Below are 18890 nucleotides of genomic sequence, written 5' to 3'. Positions count from 1 at the left end.
CGATACCGTTCGGAATGCCGCCGACCAGAAATTATTGTCCCGGGTGGACGGGCAGCGCTCACCCGTTCGTACCCCGGGACTTAATGGGGAGAGGCAAGCGCGCGCCACTGCCACTCCCCTCTTCTGGTCGTGAAGCCCTACCCCATTGGTCCATCCAATCGACATAGATAAGGATGGGAGATGACCTCACATGGCACCATCTAGTGGAGAAAAATGGGAAAACATAACCGGACCCTCCGTAGTACAGCATAAGGGATAGTAAATCCAAAAACAGTATATTTTTTGATAGCAACATGTCACAAGTAAAGAATAACAATAAATAAACATAAATGAAAAACATTTCATAATAAGCATGTAATCTACAGGTAAACTGGGCACACAGAAGGAGAGATCTACTGGTTAGTGTATAAAAATATGACAGACTAGTGATCATGGGGCACGGAGTTGTATACTGCACCAATGCATCATACACATGCACATACAGCCCATCAACACCAAAAAGGTGAGCGGGAGCAGGTGGAATGCACCCATTCCAAAGAGAGATGGGGTGCATGAGCATGCGGCATGTATAGCATGCCATGCATACATGCAGTGCAACCGGCCAAACATATGTGCCCCACAGGACCCACATACGAAAAACAAGAGGTGAATAGGTCTGCAAGGAAGTCAAAACCAAAGACACAACAGTATATTGCAGGGACGACATGGAAAACACATGGCTAATCCGCAGTGTGTCACTGTGTTTTGCCAGAGGTGAAACCCTTTAAAAATGGAGCAAACGATATGGCTTCATTCAGGCCTGGGGAAACGGTAGCATTGAGCTTAAAGATCCATCCCTGTTCGAGTTGGAGAAGGGTCTTATTCCAATCTCCCCCTCGAACAGGGATGTGTATACGATCTAAAGCTACAAAGGAAATAGCGGGCATCTTATAGTCATGTGTAGTTACTACATGTCGTCCAAGGGGTACATAAAAGTTACCAATCTCCATGTGGTAAATGTGCTTGGCCATCCTTTTATGTAGTTCCAACTTGGTTTTGCCTACATAGTACGACCCACATTCGCACTCCATGAGGTACACAACCCCACGTGTTTGACAATTGGCGAAGTGGGATGGACGAAATGTTCGACCATTTGGGAGTTGAAAGATTTTATCCCGTTTAATGTACTTGCAGGTAGAGCAGTGCCCACAGGGAAAGGATCCCAAAACTGAGCAATGCGCTGCTCGTCTTGCTTCATCTCTATATTCACTTTGCACTAGTTTGTCGCGAAACGAAGTAGCGCGTTTGTGGGTAATTAGAGGCTGTTTCGACACTAGTTTGCCAATTTTATGGTCATCTTTCAGAATAGACCAATGTTTTTGGATAATATGACGAATCAAGGCATGTTGCCTGGAATAACGAAGAACGATCCTGGCAAAGTGCCTAACAGGGTCGTTCTTCGCTGCCCCAGGGTGTAAAAGATTGTTACGGGATTGGGCCAGTGCTCGATTATACGCTTTGCGCAGACATACCCGACTATAGCCGCGGGCTAAAAGTCTTGTCTGTAGTTGGGCAGCTTCGGCCCTAAAAAGGGCATCATCCGAACAGTTCCTGCGCAACCGCAGGTACTGGCCATAAGGTATGGACTTCTTAAGATTTATTGGATGGAAGCTGTCTGCGTGGAGTATAGTGTTCCCGGCGGTATCCTTACGATACAGGGTAGTGAAAATTGAATTAGTAGGAGAACGCCCAATTTTTATGTCCAGAAAGGTGATCGAATGAGGACTATAAGAAATTGTGAATTTTAAATTATATTCATTTTCGTTGATTAGGGTCATGAATTCGAGTAGCTGATCCTCCGTGCCCTTCCATATGACGAGAATATCGTCGATGTATCGCCGCCATAGACAAATATGGCGCGTAAAATCGGCGAACCTCTCGCCAGACAGGAGGGATTTCTCCCACTCCCCCAGGTACAGGTTGGCGTAGGCCGGTGCACAACAAGTGCCCATGGCCACGCCCTGCACCTGGAGGTAGTGGGAGTTGTTAAATACAAAATAATTATGATGCAGGATATACTCCAAACCCTGTATGATGAAATCACTCAGGGTCTGGTCATATAATTCCCTATGTTGTAAGATGTTGTAGATAGCTTCAATCCCTTTGATGTGGGGTATTGAGCTATAGAGGGCTTCTACATCAATTGCTACTAACCAAGCATTGGTCGGTAATATCATATTCTCAATGATCTGCAAAAGATGTATGGTATCCTTTACGAATGACGGCATCTCCATCACAAGGGGTTGCAGGAAAGAATCGATTAACTTGCTAAGGTTCTCGGTTAACCCCCCCCTACCGGAAATTATGGGTCTCCCGGGTGGACGAGATGGATTCTTGTGGATTTTAGGAAAAAAAACTTTCTTAGTCCGCCGGACTTTTGGGTAAAAAAAGTCCGCCAGAGCCTACACACGGGCGGATTGTCTGGCGGACTTGAGTCCGCCGGACTTTTCCACCGGATTGTTTGATCTTGTGTATGAGGCATAAGGGAAATTATCTACCAAGCTTCCTCTCTCAATTAAGTAAAGTGCTGATTTATTAGAAAGTGACCAGTTGTGTTTCTTGCACAAGTTATCAGTAATCACATAAAACAAATAACATTAAAATATGTGTAGCATAGAACCACAACGGAGCTGCTGGTTTTGAACTGACACTGGATTCACTTTCTGGGATATTTATTTGAAAAGGTAGACAAAAACAATCTCTCAATGAAGAGTAGAGGGTTAGGTAGAAAGTTCAGGTACTTTTGGAACTGCAAAAGATAGGAAGTCTCTCACTATAGAAATCCAGAGAATTACTGCATCCCAACTGGATTCTCACAGCTACCGGATAGACCTCCTCTCACTAGGCCTGGCAGCCAATAGAGTGTTTAGGTAAAGCAAAGTCTCTGCCACAGACTTGAATGTAGAACGCTTGTGAATAAAGTCTCCGCCACAGACTTGAATATAGAACACTTGAACAAAGTCTCTACCACAGACTTGAATGTAACTGAGAGACATAGGTAAATTTAGAGAGCTCTCATACGGTACCAGTATCTTGCAGCCAGTCCGGCAATACGGTATGAGTGTAGATCCACTTAATGTCCTTCAACTGAGCCTGCAGGCTCCTTCTGAGAAGCCAGCCTTATGCATGACCTTCTCCTGAAGAGTCCTCCCCTGGGTACTTCTCCAGTTGCTGGGCCTCTCCACAGATAAGACGGCACGGCAACACCTGTGGCCAAGGAGAACCCAGTGCAATCCAGCTAGACTGATACGGAAATCATAATTTGGCATAATTAACCCTAAAACCCAACTGTGATTTTAGGAATATTAAATTAAAAAGAAAACACATAGCAAGTGCTCTTCAGGAGTCGGCGCTACATATATATAAATTTTCAAGCGAGTCCATCAAAGTGATACATGTACACAGGATATAAGAAATGTCAGTCTGTTTAGATGATAGATATCCCAGTGATTAAATGTGCAAAAACATCAAAACAAAAAGTGGCACGGTGCTCGTGCAAGACCGTCCCCACAGCCACTCGCACCTCTTACTTTGGATCTCAAATTATAGAGATCAAAATCACTTTTAGTTTCCACACATCCCTGTGTTTATCAGGAGGGATAAGATATCATCCGTGGAGGGTTCAGCCTTGTTATTATTCAAAGTATATCCGATGCTCAGCGCAGCATATGGAAAAAGATCCTCAATATTTCTCATGCAAAGGAATAGGGAAGCACTTCATAGTGTACTATTAAAAAACATCCCATTTTATTATAGGTGATATTGCACTTACAGTTACGAAGATCAAAAACAGCGTATTGCATAACAAACAGATATGGCCACGGACCATTCTCTTGCAGAATGGGACTTCACTTGCAAGGTGGACAATGTATTTGCCCTAAATTAACCCCTAAATATTCTTTAGTACATGATAAGACCTAGGGGGGCTAACTCCTTGAGATAATATAAATTATCACAGGACATAAGACACCTCTGAACCTTCTGGCAGGATCAATAAGCAATAAGTACTTTTTTTTTGCATTTTACAGAGAGATATAACAACAATTTTATTAGTATATTCACAGACCAAAAAAGTATCAAATAAGTTTAATTGTTAAGGATTACATACAATGGAAGAGCAAAAGAAACATATTTTAAAGAACACCCCATTATAAATTAAGATACCCCCCAGATTATTATTAGTTATAACATGAATCTGGGGCAAATCATTTTTTAGGCAAAACTCCTTTGTTTTGCAGTTCATTGAACGTGCAGTGATTGTTTACTTAGGGTAAGTTCACACTAACCTGAACTGAGCTGCATCCTACTACGTAAGCTAGTGACAGTGGTGGTTCCAGCAGGGATCAGTGCAATGTGCTGAAATGATTACTTTTTTTTAATCTTAACTTTATTCAGTTTCACATAATGACATTGCATTGCCTTGCTGTGTGGTGACATGTGGTGCCATCCAATGTGCTGTGAAAATATTCGGACATGCACCGCACATCACACCAGTGTTGCGCTGTGAATGTGGCAAGAATTGTTTTCTATGTCCCATAACGGTGACCTGCATTTATCTGTTACAAAAAAATGCAGTTCACCACTGAGAGTGGAAGTGAACAAGACTAAGTGCAGTGACACATCATTTAAAAAAAGCATTTGTGATTTAAAAATGGAGACTGTTTTGATGCATTCTGTGCCAGCAGATGTAACATCAACCTTAAAATGTTTGTTAACCCCAAAAAATAGAGATCCTGGTCCCTTAAAGCAGGTTAAACAGCACAGTGCTTGTGTCTTTAAACTGTAAAAAACCTAACTGATCCTGCCACTTCCTGTATCCTCCTTTCTGCGCTGACCACGATAATCAGGGCTGCTGAGCGTACATCCCTCCATCATCTGCAGTCCTGCTCTCCCCTCTCCCCCTCAACCCCTCCTCCCTGCTTGTGAGCACCATGTACTGTGTCTCTGTCCCCCCCCCCAATCGCTATTAGTGAAAATAAAAAATTCGAAATGGATAGGCATACCACACTGTATAAGTCTTTTTAGAGCGATCTTTAGGCTGGTCACGTGACTCTTGGCCAGTTTCCAGGGCTACCACAGGAGGGGCTGAGCCATGTGACCTACCTGGCTGACGTCAGAGGGAGATCTCAGCCCCTCCTGCAGAAGCCTAAGATCAGAGATGTAAAGCATCAGTGAGGCACGTATTTACATGACTCGTTTTTATAAAAGACATGTACAGTGTGCTATACCTAGCTCTAATAGAGGGGCTGGCAGTGATGTCTATATATGGGTTCACAAACATCTCAAAACCGACATGGCGTAATAGACTATTCTTCCTGGAAAGGGATCACAGACCTGGCTGAAAAGAAGTACAAATATTTTCGTAGGTAATTGTCAGAGAACTTACCCTGGTGGATGCTGTGCTGGCTGCTTTGGTGCGCGCCGGTGCATGCGGTTGTCTGCTGGCACGTGCGTTCTTGTACGCGCTGGTGTGCGTGCCTCTGTGGGCTCTGGTGTGCACAATCCTGTGCACGCTGGTGTCTGGGCACGTGCATGCACAGGCGTGCGTGCACCTGTGCATGTCGGAGTGCGCACATGCGCGGTGTTTGGCTCCAATCGGCCTATTTAGATTAGCTGTGCACTCTGCTCAGTGCTGCCTGATCATCAGCTACTCTGTGCCTTGTTCCTGTTACCCGTACCAGTGTTCCTGATGACCTGGCTTGCTACTCGGGTAACCCTGACTTCTGCCTGCACCTGGCTTGGCCTGTTTGACCCTGCCTGTGCCCTGACCTCTCTGTTCTGCTCCTGCTCAGCACCTGTTTGCCTGTGTTCCAGCCTTCATACCAGCTGTTTTAGGACTGTCTACCCATCCAGCATTGGGATATTACTACCAGACTCTCATACCTTTCCGCACTCCCAAGCCTCCTGTTTATTCTACCAGGGGCTGCGAGTCGGACACGTAAGGGAGACCACTCTCTGCCCAAGCGGACTCACCAGTCAGGTACGTAGAAGTCTGATAGTAATACAGTTTAATAGTTCACCTATATTTATTTCAAATACATTCTACATATATTAGTTTGTTTTACATTTCCATGAAAACAATAGGAGGGACTTTTCAGTATTTTTAGCTTTGTAAAGGTTACTGATTTTGTGAGTTTAACATTAATGCCATGGAGTTTTTTTTCATAGCTATTCAACCAGTGAAACTCCATGCACATTTGTTCTGTTCAAATTATTCAGCTGTTTTATGCTAAAACACCTGCCACCCAAAATGTAGTTATCAATCATGCATCTTGTGGCACCTTTCCTGCACAACAAAACCTGCAAAGTTTCCCTCCAAACACGCTTGGTGTGAAATTTGGTACTTGATCTTCTTTAGAGCATTTTTCTTGTTCAAACTGTTTATTGGCTTGTAGAAATAGGCAAAATACAGAGGAACATGTCACAGGTAGACAATGAAACATAATGTGAAAGGTACTGTCAAATCGTTATCAATAAGAAAGGGTATGACCCAGAGTTCAGTACATCGTTTAGGTAAAAGTCCAACTGAAAATATATCATTAGAAAACATTGGACACTTGGCGTCCACAACGCAATATCAGCCTAATGCATTGCTGTGACAGAAATGCAGATACCAAACATAAAAAAAAGTTCCAAAGTCTGCCGGTGAGGCAGAAAAAAGGGGACCATAGGGGTCATAGGGGTCCCAAACAGCGGTGGGCCAGAAGGGCTGACAATTGCATGGTGTGTATTTATCCTAAGGAAGAAAGAAAGTGAGAAGTAGGAAGGTTACAGTGAACCATAATGGAGGGGGGATGTGTGAGAGAAAGGGAGGGAGCAAAGATGGAGAGTGAAGGAAAAGGTAGACAGGAGTTGTGGGGAGGGATGTCTATCCCCAGGGGGGACTGGGTCCTCAAGAGGGCGTTTGGTGAGCAGCATTCATTTGGTCACCTGAGGGTAGTTACGGACGTAAAAGTAGGTGGTCAAAGTTAGAGGGCAGGTAGTGCTCTACCCAAAAGCTCCAGAGTTTTTCAAATTTGGATACTTCGTCCAGCAGGATGCGGAACACATCTAACCAGAAGGATTGTGCCAGTGAGAATTTCCACCATATGTGAAGGTGTGTGTCTGCAGAGTTACAGCCCCGAAAGCAATGAGAAGGAAATAAGGGCAGGAATTTGGATATCCTGGTAGGGACTCTTTAGAGCATTTTTCACATGACAGGCAGCTTGTTCAAGTCAATGGGCAGTTATGCAAAAAATACACTAAAATGCCCATTGCAAAACATGACTAGTCACAAAACTCTACTCGTCACTATGTTCAGATGTGAATGTAACCTAAGGGTATTTTATTTTCTGGTCTAATGTTTTTTGGCTAATATAGTAGTGCAAAGGAGGCATCTGTCCTCTCTTATGTGTAATAAATCATGCCAACGGTGATTGTAAAACTATAAACCCTCAAAGTAAGTAGAGCTTAAAATACTGAGATGTAAAACTCCTGTAGGTATGTTATTGTGGCACTTATCTCCAAATGTAGAGCAGTACAAGCATCAGCACAACATGCAAAATTAATTCATACCATATTACATTGGTCTTGTACCCGGTAATGTGAGCCACTGTGTCTGAGGGACACAGCGATCACCAATATTCTTTAAAGCCCAACTCCAGGCAAGTTTTTCTTTTGCCATGCAGTAGGATTGTACTCGCACAGCATTGGTCAACTGATTTTTTTTCTAGATGTGAACACAAAGTGTATACTCACCTAATCCGCTGATCCTCCAGAAAACCAAGCTACACCACAGTCCAGTACCCCCAGTCGTCTTGAAAATGGACTGTTCCTGACATCAACATGCTCAGAGCATGCTCCGCAGACAGGAACAGTCCATTTTCAAGACGACTGGGGGTACAGGACAAGTCTTGTGGGGGGAGGATCGGCAGATCAGGTAACTACATCTCTGCTGTCTTCTCCCCTAGATTAAAATGAGCAGTTAATCTGTGCAGCGGGGATGATTACGGAGTTCACCTTTAAGCGCATGCAGCACTGTAGCTGAATTTTACCCTATCAAAGCAAGAGAAGCCACAGTCTGCTCTGAATAATGTGTCTGAATTTTAGGCAGACTGAAACCTGGACACACGATTCAAAACCCACACAGGTGGCAACCCTCTCAATGTGGAGCCTGGTGGACACATGCCCCCCCTTCCCCTGATTGTGCTGGAAAGTTGTATGGAAGGGTCAGATATGTGCTGGGGGGGCTATTTGGGAGGAGAGAAACTTGTGCTAGAAGGTGGGGTGGAGGAGAGTGCAGACATTCGCTGGGGCAAGCCCTTTGGGAGAGGAGTAGAATTGTGTTAGATGGTGGAGTAGGGGGTGTATATGTGCTAGGGGTGCTTTGGGAGGGGAGAGGACTAGTTCTAGAAGGTGGAGGGGATTTCAAATGCAACCCCCCTCTTCTAGCACAAGTCCTCTCCCCTCCAAAAAGTGCCCTCCAGCATATATCCTCTTATGCCATACCTCCCCAAATCACTCCTGTAAATGTACACTCTTGCTTGCCCCCTCCATCCCCCTTCCCAGTCACTGTGTCACTCTCTTCTGTAAGTCTCTATATTAAATTACTACAGACCTCAGATCATTAGTGCGGCTCATGCAGAGAGGTGTACTCCCCCAGCTCCTCCTCCTCCTGTCTGTGTACAGAAGAAACTCAGAGCAGAGTTGGAGGCCTCAGTCCACTCTGCAGTGCAATCTACTGTCTACCGTCAGGTGTAGGGTGCCATAGCGGGGCCTTGAAAATACTGGTCTCCTCAGATCCTTAGTAGGTATATTCCTCCCCTGGGCTGGTTCTTGGATGGGATAACCCCCTAAAGTTGCATGGGGAGATAATACATACCTTTGAAGATTTTCTCTTAACTGTTTTTAGTTACTGCCAACAAGAGTACCTAGTTCCCAGAGACTGCCCTCCCTTGATCCCAACTCTCTCCTCCCCAACCCCCATTTTTTACCTTTTCTTTCCCTCCCCCTCACATCGGAGGTACCTCCTAATTTACAGTGCAATAATTACATCAAAATTGGTGATATTCAAGTGCTCACGTGTATAAATAAATCAGGGTGCAGTCCCTTGCCATAAGCAGAAAAATAGTATGACTTCTATGGTTGAATATAATTTTTATTGTTTTCACAGTTAAGATGTGAAATCTTTAAATATATCACTAACAGTTTTCACAATGCATTACAAAGGGAGACAATACAGCAACAATACAATTCAATACAACAGGGTTAAGAGGGCCCTGCTCCGGGGAGCTTACAATCTAATAGGCAGAGGCAAGTGGAACAATCCTGCCTTCAGCTAACAACTGAATCTTTTATTTCTCCCATCAGGTCATTGCTTACAGTTATTACCTTTTGTTCCACTGCCCCTCCCTATTAGATCATAAGCTCCCGGGAGCAGGGCCCTCCTAACCCTCTTGTATTGAATTGTATTGTTGCTGTGTTGTCTCCCTTTATATTATAAACCACTGTGCAAACTGTTGGTGCTATATAAATCCTAAATATAAATAATAATAATAACCTGTCATTCATTCACATTGTAACCCTGCTACCCCTGTTTCCCTAGCATGTACTGCTGTGCTTGTTTTTCTCTTGTATTTGCTTAAAAATGGAACGCCTTAACTATGAAAACAATAACAATTATATTCAACCATAAAAGGCATACTACTGTGCAGCTCATGGGAAGGGACTGCATGCTGATTTATACACTTGAACATTAATTAAAATAATGGCAATATATGGCCATGATATATGGTTCAAAACAAAGAGAAAGCAATAATGCACCGGTACATAACTAAGGAACACATATTTAATGGTTCACTTATCTGAATATAATGTATATAGACAGGTTAAGTGGATGAAATATCAAAAACCAACTTCTGGGACAGCAATACAAATACAGTACATTCACTTAATGGACTAATTTAGTCCCTTTACCTACAAAATGCGTCAGATGGGGGCATATGAGAGTGACACCTCAACGCCATGAAGGGAAAAGTTCTTATTGGTATCTTTACATGATATGATTCCATGATGCTTGTTTTTACTTTGGCATTATGAGTACCCTGTCACTGTTTTAATAAATTTGGATTATTAAGAAATAATGCAGCAATAAAGTTGTTTTTCTCTTCCTTTTTTGACCTATTATGGACCTCTTAAGTCTTGTAAGCCCTTGTACACACGGTCGGAGAATCCGTTGGAATGTGTCCTATCGGACCATGTTGTCGGATAATCCAACTGTGTGTGGTATGCATCGGACTGATTCTGTCGGAATATCCGTCGGACCAAGTTTTCCAACATGTTGGAAATATTTTCCGACCAACTGGTCCGATCGGACATACTCCGATCATGTGTAGCCTACTCCGACGGACAAGGTGCCACGCATGCTCACATTCAAATTCCGACACTCATTCAGGTAAAACTACTGCTCGTAAGTGATATAGCACATTCGTCACGCTGCAATGTTCAAAATTCTTTCATCAAGCGCATTCTCTTGTTCTTTACAATGCTGCAAGAACGAACTTCTTTTGATGCTCATAGTCACACACAGTTCTCCCGAACGTATTTCATTACTCTTTTTTAACCATTTCAGCAATACAATTTTAGTTTGCGTCACATCTACACAATTTTAGATTTGGTTTATTCTTTTTTGGATGCTTTTTTATTTTTAATTCCTAAAAATCTCCTTTAAAGACAGTTTGCTCATTTCTCCTTTTTTTGGGGTGTTTTTTGTGTGAAACTTACCACAACAACATTATTTTATTTTTTATCTTTGGTTTTTCTTTTTTAATCTACAGGAGTTTGTTTAGTGTTGGTACCCCTTGTTATTCATTTCACTTTGTATTTTTGAAATGTACCTGCCTGCTCACAAATAAACTGGCCTTTTGGAAGGAAAACACATTACACAAGTATTTCATCAAACAAAAAAAACCTTCATTTTGGTCACTATAAAATAAAAATAGGAACGCAGCACTGGAGAAACTTCTTTCTTTGGTGCAGCCTTTGGCCCCCAGGGCAGACATGAACAAATTCTAATAAAAAAATTGGTGCCCTGAGGAGTAGATATCTCAGGGAGAGAAGTCTGGTCCCGAAGTCCTAGAGAACAGGAAATTCAGATGCCATTTCTGTCCCCAGGATGTGGATCTTCAAGAGGCTGCATCTTCTGGCAGACCAGACTGAACCCAGGCCATCACTCTCTCGTCTTCCATGGGCACTTCCCACCAGGCATCCTTCCAGGCTGTGGCTTGGCTCCTGTAGTTGGGGCAGGAGGAGAAGGAGGGCATTGGTCGACCTCCTGGCTGCCACTTGCCACAGCCTCCCCCGACTGAGGTCTTCCTGTGTATGAAAAGGGGACATAGTTTTAGTTTTTTGATCATCAATCACACCATTTTGTGCTCCTGGCTTTTGCTAATTGAATGTTACCAAATAGAACAGACTATCATTCTGACACCAGCATTTTTCTTTCCCGTCCCAATAATTTTTGGTCACTACTGTCTCTTGAGATGTAAACCATTTGAGAAATCACAACTTACTGATCAATAAGAACATCTAGTTAACATCATTAAATGTAACACAAGAAATATGTTCAACAATGCAATGCCTGTCTCAAGCTGGGCCCCACCACATGTTGCTGCCTGGAAGGCCCAGGTTGTACATCAGAAGCCTCAGCTAGGGGTGAAGGATGCCTTGAAGGAAGACTGGAGAGTGGTGGCCTGAGTGGTGGCCTGGGTAGGTACCCCTTGGTCTACCAGAAAATGCAGCCTGTCAAAGTGAACCATCCTGGGGGAATAAACGGCACCTGGATCTCCTGCTCTCAAGGACTCCAGGTGCTTCTTTCTCTCCCTGAAATATGTAATCCTCATGGCCCCAATTTTCCTATTCAGATAATCCATGTCTGCCGTAGGGACCATGATCCGCACCAAAGAAAGCAGTTTCTCCAGTGCTGCGTTCCTCTTTGTTCTGTCGGCGTAAAACTTGTTGTGGAACTGCCACAGGCAGGGCATCTCCTTGTAGAGTTCTATGAATAGCCCCATAAAATTTTCATTTTGGAAAGGATCCATATTGTCTGCAAGACACAACACAAGACAAACCCTCAAATACTAATAATGCCATTAAAAACCCTCCTAATCTTGTCCCAACATCGGCCTAGATAGAAGCAGTCTAGTATAGTGAAGCACCAACTTAAAAATTTTACCTTCGTTTCCACATTCGTCACGTCCGCGCCTCACTCTCTTCCCAGATCGGACGGACAATACACGCGGGTTGCGTTTTATATACAGTGCGCATGTGTGAAATTCCGCCTGCCCCTGATGTTCTTTCCAGACTATTCCCTGCCCCTTCGCTTCTGGCGCAGTGGGGAGAGCACATGGAGGAGAGAACACAGGTGCGCACTAATAATAGTTCCACTAACGAGGAGGAGGGTGAGGAAAGCCCGGAGCCTGAAACGTCCCGATCCAGGAAGACAAGATTTAAGGCCTCAAATATGTCTTTTGGAGAGATGTTGGAGATGGTTGACATATTGAACAGGACTGACTATGATGGGAAGTATGGACCTTACCCAAACCCAAATATCAGAAAGGCCAAGATCATGAATAAAGTTGTGAAGAGTCTTCATAAGAATTTTGGGGTACGCCAATCTAAGGATCAACTGAGAAAACGCTGGTCAGACCTAAAACTGAGGGAGCACGAGCAGTACCTAAGGATCAAGCGTGTTCTTAAAAAAAAAGTAAGTAGTTGTCGTGTTTTCATATGATTATTCTTGCTTGCATACTGCTCCATGTGCTTTGATTTCATGTTGTGCATTTTAAAATGGCCACTTTCAAGTTCATGGTTTCGTTCGTTCGTAAGAAACATCGTTCTGCAGGGAAGTATTCCAGCTTAACAAAGTGTACCCAATAATGTTCTCACCTTGTAACTCTGCCCAAAAGCACAATTGTACAACACTTCCAAGCAATGTTTCTGATTCCTATTTCTGCCCTCTGTGTGCTAATTATTCTTTGTTTACATTCTCATAGGGGAGAGAAGACTTGGCAAGTATGAGGACACCAGGGACCACACCCCTCCCAAAGAAGGGCAACTTCCAAAAGCAGAAACAGAGGAGCAGGAGGAGGAGGAAGAAGAAGAGATTGTGGAGATTGGACAAATTGTCACCACAACAGGTGTGTCGGAGAACACAGCTTCCGGTAAGCTCATCAATGTATATCACCATATTTTTATTACATGGTGTGTTTGTTTGCTTTGTTTTTGTAGGTGATGTGGAAGAAGATTCCTGTTTTACCAGTGAAAGTGCCCAGATCTTGATCGGGGAGATAATGGGGTGCAATCGTGATTTGGAAATTATCCAACAAAACATCAATGATTTAAAAAATGAAGAACATCATTGATGTTTTGGGGAGATTGTGAAACAACAAAAACTAGATAGGGTTTTATTTTTGCTATTTTAAAAACAAAATGTTGTATTTATCGAAATTCCAAATTTGGAAGATGCGCAGAGTGTGTAAACATGTGCTATCTCCCATCATGGGGGATCAATGTACGTGTTTTGTGTAAAGTGGCTGATATGAAGGGGTTGCAGCCCCAAAGCATGTACATTGATCCCCCATGATGGGAGATAGCACATGACACACTGTGTGCATCTTCCAAATTTGGATTTTTCAGGGGTCACACCCCATGTGATGAAGGCAATATCAGCCCAGTTTGTACATACTCATGTCTGATATTGTCTTCACTTTTCAAAGTTGAACTTTGTAAGTTCTTGTGTTCTGTATTTTACGGTTTGATACATGCCTGTTTACACAAAAACAACAAGGAAACAAAATTCTGATTAAACTCTGTTTTGGATACACAAAATCTCTTGGTTTGTTGTAAAAACCTTTTCGAAACGCACATGTGAATGTGCTTGTATTAAAAAGTTGAATTCTCAACAATGTGTGGCTTCCTTTTTCATTGCGCATAAAATGTATTTGTAGTCAAATTTTTGTTTGTGCTGAGGAGTGTGATTTACTAAAGGCAACTCCACTTTGCACTCCAAGTGCAGTTTCAGGTGTACTTTTGCAGTGCACTTGTAGTGCATAGCAGATGTGCCTTTAGTAAAAAACACCCACAGTGAGGTGTAAATTTGGACAATCATGCCATTTTCCTGCCATGGTGCTGAAAATGAGCACGATTTTGGTCAGTAATTCACTACATACATTAGTTACAAAAAGAAGGTGTGTGTGTAGCAGACCCACAACATAATAACACTATCTGAAGAAGAGACTGTCCCCTCATCTCGCTCTGAACTTGGGTTTGCACTGTTGGTGAAAAGGGCACAACTTAAAAAAAACTGTAAAACTAGGAGGCCACAGTCTGCCATTCCTGTGGCGTTGAAGGACACTGTGTAGTGAAACAAGTACAAAAATTAGTAATTTGACAAATCAACATTGCAAGCAGATTAGACACTCACATTTTTGGTCAAAATTAGTATAACATTTTGGCAACTGAGTATTTAAAGCCTAAAGTATAAGGTCCCCTTATGAGAGTCATCACCCCCCCCCCCCATCCCTCCCCCATATGATGGGCCCTTGCTAAAAAATCAGGGAGGATGTTTAGGACAGGTAACCCTCTCCACTTGATTGAGAGCTGAATGCCTAAATAATGTGTGATACTTTAGGAAGCCCCTCCTTAGTTACACTATTGGCAGCCCGCCGGACAGGTAAGAAGTGTCATAATAACAAAATGGAAGCACATTTTGACATTCTGCTATTACATAGCAAGAAAATTAATGTGTTAAAAAAATAAAAATACTATTTGAAAGTATTGAGGCAGGCCCTTACACTACATGCTTTGGTGAATTCGTCCATAAATGTGATCATGAAAAAGGTAGGTATAGTGTGTATTGGGTTTGGTCAAGTCATCAGATAGAAGATTGCTATCAGCTGAGCTAGCAGTTGGGGAGAGGGGGGTTACTAATGAGTTTGGCACAACTCCAAAAATAAAAAAAAGGTCACTTTGCGTGAATTGAAGCACACACATCAAATTTGTAGACATTTTAGGGGGTGTTTAGGGGAAAGCAATACTATGGAGCTGACAAAAGACATTGGTAAGTGACTAGACTATAGTTTGATGGGCCAAGAAGAGCATGGTGGGGAAGTTAGTGAGGCAAATATGCATGAGGACAAAGGGGCAGAGCATATGAATTAGAGCATATTGCAATGATGGCAATTAGGGAATGAGGAAAGAAATGCAAGACATTAGCAATCATGAAATACATAGAATGTGATGTTTAAGGATAAAACTTAGCTTCATATAGTCCTTCTGCAGGACCTGAATGATGGCAGAATAGGTCTCTGGAATAATGATCCCCAGAGCTTGGGGGAGATGCCTGTAGAGAACTTGAGGTCCTGAAGACTTCTCCCTGTCGCCAAGTAGCGCAACGTGGCGATGAGCCTCTGCTCCGGAGTGATGGCTTGCCACATGCAGGTATCCTGCCTGGTGATATAAGGGGTCAGCAAAGCCAGCAGATGGTGAAAAACGGGGTCCGTCATCCGGAGAAAATTCCTGAAATGATCAGGATTATTCTCGCGGATCTCACGGAGCAAAGGCATGTGCGAGAACTGGTGACGCTGGCGCAACCAATTCTTGGTCTACAAACGCCTCCCCTCCCTGTTCATGGACCGGGCTTGTGTCAAAGTAAGAACCCCAACACAAAGCCCCTGCACAGCAAAAACTGTACGACGAGTACGTATAGGAAACATGGTTTGAAAACGGTCGGCTGGTCAGAACGGACACCAGAAAGCACTGATAAACAGCAAGGCCTGAAAGAACGACCTGAATAGCAGAGGCAAGCAGACAATAAAAAATGCCTTTCAAAGCGTACTATACCAAGATATAGTCCACAATGATCAACAAATACTTAATGACTGCACGCACTGATTATCAGATACGCAAAGACAAGCAGAAACCGAAGAGCAGTAGCGATCTGAATCACTAATGTGAAAAGCGCGAATCGTCTCTCCCCAAACTTCTACTAACACGAGATCAGCAGAAGGAGCCCAAAGGGTGCCGGACGTGGTGCTGAACTTCCCTTTTCTAGGCCCGCTGTACGCGGCTTACGTCACCGCGTTCTTGGCAACCGCTAAATCCGACAACTGGGTCCGACCGTGTGTATGCAACAGTTTCGGACACAATCCGTCGGACAAAATCCGACGGATTTGGTTGGCAGAATGTCCGACCGTGTGTACAGGGGCTAAGGAGAGTCTTGTTTGGAGGGCTGATGATTCTTATGCCACATAGAAGATTAAGTGTGTCTGACCATCCGTCATAGGTAACCTCACCTTCTGGTAAGGTGCATTTGATTTATTAGAGCACATGTGTGGTGTTTTTTTTTTCCTTATTATTGGAGGATTTGTCACTATGTCACTTGAAGTTTTTATATGTCACATGGACTTCCTATATCTATGAACTTTTTACGTGCGCTTAGATACGCAATGTTTATTTTTGAATGTCTTCTTTGATATTTTCCACTTATTTTAACTTGTTTGTGTCATGATTATGTTCATAAAATGATGCTGATCATGCTCAGATGTTTTATTTTGTGATACATTTCAAGCTCTGCACTTACCATATCGATTGCTTTTTTGGGTTAACATCAAGACTTTCAGTTCTAGCAGCTATATTTGTACCTAAGCGCAGAGTTTTTCCCCTTTCCCATATGATTGTTCATACTGTATCTTTGCCTACATATAATGCGATGTTTGCAGCTGTATATGGTTGGAAATAGGGGTGCAACGGATCGTCACCGTTCCGTGATCCGAACAGGGTGACCCACGGACGCTCCATGGTCTCAGCCTTAGGAAATGCTGCAGCTTCGGCCTAGCTCCGGAGCGGCGGCCATCTTTGTACACCCAGGCCGTTTACAATGTGATCGCTCCGTCACTTGTAAACAAACCGGCATCATGTCATGACGCCAGTTCCTCTCTCCCCTCTCTGTACTGATCTGTACAGTGGAGGGGAGAGATGGAAGCAGCTCTGTGGGCTGGATCTGTAGTGCCCACAGCGCTGCTCTGTGAAAATTGCAGTCACAGCTATCCCTCCATACCCAGCCAATACTCAGCAATACCCTGCCAATATTCAGCAATACCCTGCCAATACTCAGCTATACCCGGCCAATACTCTGCCAATACCCAGCAATACCCTGCCAATTATCTGCAATACCCTGCCAATACTCTGCAATACTCTGCCATACCCTGCCAATACTCTGCCATACCCTGCCAATACTCATCAATACCCAGCAATACCCTGCCAATACCCTGCAATACCCTGCCAATACTCTGAAATACTCTGCCAATACTCTTCAATACCCTGCCAATACTCTGCAATACCCTGCCAATACTCTGCCAATACCCTGCCATACCCTGACAATACTCTGCAATACCCTGACAATACTCTGCCAATACTCTGCCATACCCTGACAATACTCTGCCATACCCTGACAATACTCCGCCATACCCTGAAAATACTCTGCAATACCCTGCCAATACTCTGCCATACCCTGCCAATACTCTGCCATACCCTGACAATACTCTGCAATACCTGACAATACTCTGCCATACCCTGCCAATACTCTGTCATACCCAGCCAATACTCTGCAATACCCAGCCATACTCTGCCATACTCTGCCATACCCAGCCATACCCAGCCATACTCTGTAATACTCGGTGATACCCAGCCATACTCTGCAATACTCGGTAATACCCAGCCATACTCGCCGATGCCCAGCCGTTACCAGCCATGCTCAGCCGTACCCAGCCATACTCAGCCAATATTACAGTGGGGGGAGATGTCCATTACAGTGGGGGAGATGATGTGGATATTACAATGTCGGAGATGACGTGGATATTACAGTGGGAACTATATGGTGGTGGAATTTTCACAGGTTTTTGCAAATTCAATTATTATTTGCTGATCAGAAAAATGATCCGATCCGTGACTCTGATCTGAGGAACGCTCCGATCCCTGAGTTTTTTGATCCGTTGCACCCCTAGTTGGAAACAATTACAAAAACATCCTTGATATTCATGTGGATGTAGGGATACTTGTATTTGAAAGATACCACATAGAATTAGGACTTTTTTTCTTGCAATTTTGGAGATTTGGCATACAAAATGCGGGTTCTGAGCTAAAAGATGTATATTGAGAATTGTAAGATAGATACAGAAATCTTTAATACATCCTTTACACATTACGAAAATTTAACATTTAACATTTTTATAGTCCTAATAGAATTTTATATAAATTTTAATTTTGGTTCATAAGTATTCATATGAAAAGCTATTGATAGTAATACTCCTTTAGTTAGAGGGTCATTTTGCTAAAAAATGAAAAAATGACCTAATTTTGTTGCAAATTAATGGCAGGCATGTTTAGAACAGAACACTAATATGATTAATTGCAGGTGAGTTTTAAAAGCTGAAAGAAATCAGTTCAGATACTGTAGCGTTTCTTCCTCTACTCCCCCAGAGGATGAAGCTGTTCAATTTACTAAGTGAATTTCTCAGAAGTAAATGCATTCTTCTGTAAAGAGCAGGCACATCCTGTTGATCTGATTAATGTACAATAAGTTCAATTCTATCTCTATAAGCAGCAATAGCTTTTACATTATTGTAACCGGCCAACATGGAAGCACAAACATTGCTAGCTATGGATTGCGCCTTACACTACTTTGGATATTTGGAGAGTGGATTTTCCTTTCCCTTTTGTGAAACATGATATCTTTGATCTTTACATCTGCATCTCTTTCCATGAACTGATGTGATTAGCATCAGCCTTACTATGCCAGTGCTGACCTCCACTAT

At 43.1% G+C, this 18890-nt stretch overlaps 1 protein-coding gene across 1 annotated transcript in view; it reads right to left on the bottom strand.

Moving 5' to 3' along the window:
- LOC143924250 (parathyroid hormone 2 receptor-like) overlaps nucleotides 1-18890 on the bottom strand; it is a 286100-nt gene that overhangs the window by 101792 nt on the left and 165418 nt on the right. The window lies entirely within an intron of this gene.

This window comes from Lithobates pipiens, unplaced genomic scaffold, assembly GCF_037356315.1.
Source record: "Lithobates pipiens isolate NorthernLeopardFrog02 unplaced genomic scaffold, aLitPip1_a1.2 Scaffold_22, whole genome shotgun sequence".
NCBI lineage: Eukaryota > Metazoa > Chordata > Amphibia > Anura > Ranidae > Lithobates > Lithobates pipiens.
Note: the sequence above shows the minus strand (reverse complement) of the source record. Positions and strands in the feature narration are given on the sequence as shown.